Source organism: Capsicum annuum, chromosome 10, assembly GCF_002878395.1.
Source record: "Capsicum annuum cultivar UCD-10X-F1 chromosome 10, UCD10Xv1.1, whole genome shotgun sequence".
NCBI lineage: Eukaryota > Viridiplantae > Streptophyta > Magnoliopsida > Solanales > Solanaceae > Capsicum > Capsicum annuum.
In genome coordinates this window covers 161,980,373-161,986,372 of record NC_061120.1, presented here as the reverse complement: position 1 = coordinate 161,986,372, position 6,000 = coordinate 161,980,373, and the positions used below count along the sequence as shown (strand labels likewise).

General features: G+C 28.2%; 1 long non-coding RNA gene across 1 annotated transcript in view; it reads left to right on the top strand.

Moving 5' to 3' along the window:
* The window catches only part of LOC107844902, a 19,061-nt gene extending 13,769 nt beyond the window's left edge, over window positions 1-5,292 (top strand). Inside the window, exon 3 of the long non-coding RNA XR_001666619.2 lies at window positions 4,959-5,292. This is a non-coding gene — a long non-coding RNA (uncharacterized LOC107844902). The remainder of the gene's footprint in view (window positions 1-4,958) is intronic.
* The last annotated feature ends 708 nt before the right edge of the window (window positions 5,293-6,000 follow it).

Here is a 6,000-nt window from a genome sequence, read left to right as displayed (position 1 = left end):
TTCAATTAATTTTATAGTAATTACATGATCAACTAAGTGTTGATCATGTAATTACTATAAAATTAATTGAAATTGTAAGTCAACTTACTAATTCATCTTTAATTTTAGTTAAATCAATATAGTTATTTATAATTATGGTTTGGTTTTAATCATTTCAAATAAAATTGGTCAATTGATCATTCTACTCAGGATGAACACACTTAGTTGATAGTGTAATTACCATGAGATTAATTGAAATTATAATTGAACTTATTAATTCATGTTTAATTCTAGTTAAATAAATTTAGTTATTACTAATATAATGTCTTAATATGAATCAATAGATGACTAACATGTTGCAAAAGATGCTCTGTTGAAAATGATTAAACAGGTAAAGACATCTGTTGGAAATGACCAAATAAATATAGACATATGTTGCAACAGATTACCAACCTGTTGCAATAAATGACTCATCTATTGAAAATTATCAAATAAATATAGACATCTGTTGCAACAGATGACTAAGTTGTTGCAACAGATGACTCATCTGTTGAAAATTATCAAACATATATGATATATGTTGAAAAATAATTTAAAATACTAAAGCTCGGATGTTTTTAAGAGAACTCAAATGTTTGTTCCCTTGTCTAAGGTCTTGTCTTTAATTTTAGTTAAACCAATTTAGTTATTACTAATAATTGCTTAATTTGAATCATTTTAAATAAAATTTATCAATTGATCATTCTATTAAGGACGAATACATTGATTGAAATTGTAAGTGGACTTATCAATTCATTTTTAATTTAGTCAAAATCAATTTATTTACTACTAATAATAACTTAATTTGAATCATTCGAAATAAAATTGGTCTATTAATCACTCTCCTCGAAACAAATACACATAATTGATCATTTAATTACTATGAGATTAATTGAAATTGTAAGTGAACTTATCAATTCATCTTTAATTTTAGTCATATCAATTTAGTTATTATGAATAATGACTTAATTTAATTCATTTCAAATAAAATTGTTCAATTGATCACTCTAATCATGACGAATACACTTAGTTGATAATTTAATTACTATGAGATTAATTGAAATTGTAAGTTTATCTTTAATTTTAGTTAAATGAATTTAGTTATTACTAATAATATCTTCATTTGAATTATTTTAAATAAAATTGGTCGATTGATCACTCTACTCGGGACTAATACACTTAGTTAATCATGTAATTACAATGAGATTAATTGAAATTGTGAGTAAACTCATTAATTCATGTTTAATTTTAGTTAAATTAACATAGTTATTACTAATAATGGCTTAATTTGAATCATTTAAAATAAAATTGGTCAATTAATTATTCTACTAAGGATAAAACACTTAATTGATCATTTAATTACTGAGATTAATTGAAATCGTAATTGAACTTACTAATTCATCTTTAATTTTAGTTAAATCAATGTAGTTATTTCTAATAATGGTTTAATTTGAATTATTTCACATAAAATTTGTCAGTTAATCATTCTACTCAGTACAAAACACTTAATTGATCATGTAATTACTATGAAATTAATTAAAATCGTAATTAAAATTTCTAATTCATCTTTAGTTTTAGTTAAATCAATATAGTTATTTCTAATGATGACTTAGTTTGAATCATTTCAAATAAATTTGATCGATTGATCACTCTACTCAGGACGAACATACTTAGTTGATCGTGTAATTACCATGAGATTAATTGAAACTGTAATTGAACTTATTAATTCATATTTTATTTTAGTAATCAAGTTAGTTATTACTAATAATGACTTAATATGAATCAATAGATGACTAACATGTTACAACAGATGAGTAATCTATTGGAAATGACCAAACAAATAAAAACATCTGTTGAAAATGGCCAAACAGATATAGACATCTGTTGCAACAAATGACTCACTTGTTGCAACAACTAATTCATCTATTGAAAATTATCAAACAGATATAGACATCTGGTGCAACAGATGACTAAGTTTTTGCAACATATGACTCATCTGTTGAAAATTACTAAATAGACAAAATATGTGTTGAAAAGCAATTTAAAATATTAAAACTCAAATGTTTTTAGGAGAACTCAAACGTTTCCCCTCTTGTCTAAGATCTTGTCTTCAATTTTAGTTAAATAAATTTAATTATTATTAATAATTGCTTAATTTGAATCAACAAATGACTAACTTGTTATAAACATTTATTGCAACAGATGACTAACTTGTTGCAATAAATAGGTGATCTGTTGAAAAATAATTAAAATACTAGGAAACTCAAACATTTTTAGGAGAACTCAAATGTTTGTCCCATTGTCTTAAAATTTTAGCTAAATCAATTTAGTTATTACTAATAATTGCTTAATTTAAATCAATAGATAACTAACATGTTGCAATAGATGATTCATCTATTGAAACTTATCAAACAGATAGAAAATCTACTATAATAGATGGGTTATCCATTAGAAATCAATTAAAATACTAGGGAACTTAAATGTTTTTAGGAGAACCCAAACGTTTGTCCCCTCGATCCTTTTGCATTTGATGTATGATACACTATTTTTGTCTTCTTTACCTATTTCATGAAATTTTTCATGTGTTTCACTTATTCGCTGTGCCCTTGTTGAAATTTTTAGAATTTTTTTGGGTCAAATTTTGTTTGTATATCACTTGGACATTACTTCATAGGTGATTTTGTAAGTATAATTATGATTTTTGTTGAATTTTTTATTTGGTATATTTTCTACTGCTACAATTTATAGAACCCGCAATATGAATTCAATATATGAGTCATTTATTATAACAAATGAGTAATCTGTTGCAACATATGACTAATCTGTTGCAACAGATGACCAATATGTTGGATTCATGTTACAACACTATAATACAAATCCAACAGATGAGTAATCTGTTGCAACAGATTAGTCATATATGTTGCAACAGATTACTCATATGTTGCAACAGATTAGTCAATATGTTGCAACATATTACTTATCTATGCAATAGATTACTCATCTGTTGGATTCACGTTACATGTTTTATCTACTGTTGAAAAAATAGTAGTAGCAGATACACCCAGATGAGAAATTCAACTAAAAATTATAATTTTACTTATTAAAATCATCTATAAGTAATTCCCAAGTGATATACGAATAAAATTTGACCTAAAAAAATTTGATCAAGTAGCTATAGTAGCTGTAACAACAATGTTCAACAACAAGAAGATGATAACGATGAACAAGAAGAGATGATAATGAAGAACAAGACGATGATAATGAAGAAGAAGATGAATAAAGCAACAACAACAATGAAAAACAAAATCACGAAGAGAGAGAAAACTCCAATAAATGAGAAGAGAGGGAAACGTGCCCTTTTTTCCTTCATTTCTAGTTATATTAGGTTTTACATTGGATCAAAGTGTAAATTAAAAAACTTGTGGGTTATTTTTAAACTTTTCTTAATTTCTTAATTCTTAATAAAGTAATTGTCACCTTCACTCAATTATTAAGACTTGTGTCACCCACACTTTATTTTAAAACTCTTTTGTCACCTAGAGCCCAAAGCTCCAAGAAACCAAGTAGGAACCAAATAGGATTAACTAAAAAAAAGGTGTTTTAACCAAGTGTAGTAAGAAAAAAATCCGTATGTTTTACCATTAGTTAGGGAAAAAAACGTATAAAAAAATGGGGGAAAGGCTAAATTTGAAAAAAGTCAATTATAGGAAAATTTAGGGTGTAGGAAAAAAATCATATGTTTTACAATTAGTTAGGAAAAAAACGTATAAAAAATGGGGGAAAAGCTAAATTTGGAAAAAGTTAATTATAGGGAAATTTAGGGTGTTTTTTTGGGTGAAAGAAACCAGGTACAAACCAAATTAACTTTGGTAAGAATTTAATTGTAGGAAAAATTTAGTATATTTATTTTGAAGAATTTAATTGTAGGGAAAAGGGTAAAAGACGGTTTTATTTAAAGCGAACTCTTTTAATGAAGGGTAAAAAGTTTAATTCACTTTTCTGAAATTCTTCACACTTTTAATATATTATAGATTATAAATATAGATTATAGATTATAAATAGATATAGATTATAGATGTATAAGTTACTTTAACTTTACTTGTTCCCTTTAAACAACCTAATGTTCATTTCTCATCAAATTATGCACCTTATACATATTACTGTAATGCATATAAGATATGCTTATACACGTAAATAACATACTTGGTAGAAAAAAATTTGATAATATATTCAATTCCGAAAAAGAAAGTAAATTATTTACACCAAATATTCAAGCCTGGGTTCTAATGGGACACTATCCGGAGATTTCTCGGAGGGACTTTTAGCTTTGACGTCTAGGTACGCTAGACTTATCCTATTCTTAGATTGAGCTGGTATTAATATATTAGTGTGCTAGCTTTGGACAGGTAATTGTAGCTTGAATATCATTTAAAATATTTTATGCCTTATTTATCCCTTTAGGATTCCATTTGGTAGATTTCAGACCCGTTATCTCTTAGTACGGTGTAGTGTTTATGAACTTAGGGCAAGGTATTAAGTTTGAAAATCTTGAATTCCTCCCTTTTAACTAACTTATGCATATATTTAAATACATTCAAGTTACAGTTCTGGGCTAGCATATACTTTATTTCTGTTATTTATTGTGTGTTCTGGCACCACTTTGACATTAGTTACAGAATGGTTTGAGTTTGAGTTGTACAGTTGAGTATGATTACTATTAATTCTAGTTTAAGTCCGGCATTTAGTTATGATATGATCTGAGAGTTTTGGTACTGATTACTATTGTTTTGAGAGTTGTGATTCCTTTGAGTTAGGGTTCGAGGCCGACGTCTGATTATGACGAGTGACATCATACTGTATCTTCACCTTTATTATTTTACTTTCATTGCTGTTTTCATTTAATTCTCTATTTTTATGTACTGATTTCTTTCTGCTAACAGGTCCAGCTACACTTTGACTCTTGCACAACTTTATCTAGTTTTATTGATAGTGGTCATATTCAGTTGTAAAGACTTACCAGCTACAGGTACCAAAGAGAATACAGAATCCCTAAACAAAATAAATTGGCAATGGGTCAGAGAATAATATACAAGCAACGATCTGAGTTTTTTCATTAGTCATTTTAAATTTAGCATCATAAATTAGAGGTCTCATTTGATATGAGCCTCCATCTTTTGACCCTATGTAATAAACATTTTTAGACATAATGTTAATGAAAACTCTCATCAGTATGTGCCTATTGCAAAATAGGCCAAACATGCAATCCCCTTTAAAATCAATTATTTTGGAATTTGTTCTTTTATTTTTCCCAACTCTGATAAGCCATAAAATAATTTTCCCACAACAACACATTGTAGGTTTTCTAGTTCATTCATTCACTTAACCTCTTGTTCAATGCACTTAATTACAGGAATTCTATCAACAAGATCAGCTTTTAAATTGAAATTGGAGCAATATCAGTCTTGTTTTGTAAGGATTTATTTATTACAGTAGAATTCATTAGGCAACGTAGTTCCCAATAGGAGATGGTTCTTTGGGGTGGGGGGTGGGGGTGGGTGGGTTTGTGAGGTTTTAGAGGAAGAATTTAATGATGGAAATTGGAATGTGGAGGCTACGGAGGGGATCTAATCAAGCACAGGTACTGCCTGGCTGTTGGCCATGGCCATGAAAAGGTGGCAATGCAGGGTTAGGTTTGTGTAGGTTGGAGAGAGGAGAGAGTTTTCTAAACTCATTTATTTAGAGAAACAACTCATATATATATATATATATATATATATATATGGCCGAACCAATTGCCCCTCAAATTTGTTCCTTACATACACTTACACCCCTAAACTAAGACTTGTATCTATTAAATCTCTAAACCCCTCCAATTGGTTCCAATTGAGTATTTTTTGCCCAATCAGCTAAAAGCTCAAACTGTATGTTGCACACACGCACTGATGTGGCAAAAAGGGCTAATCGGAAGCTGCCACATGGCAT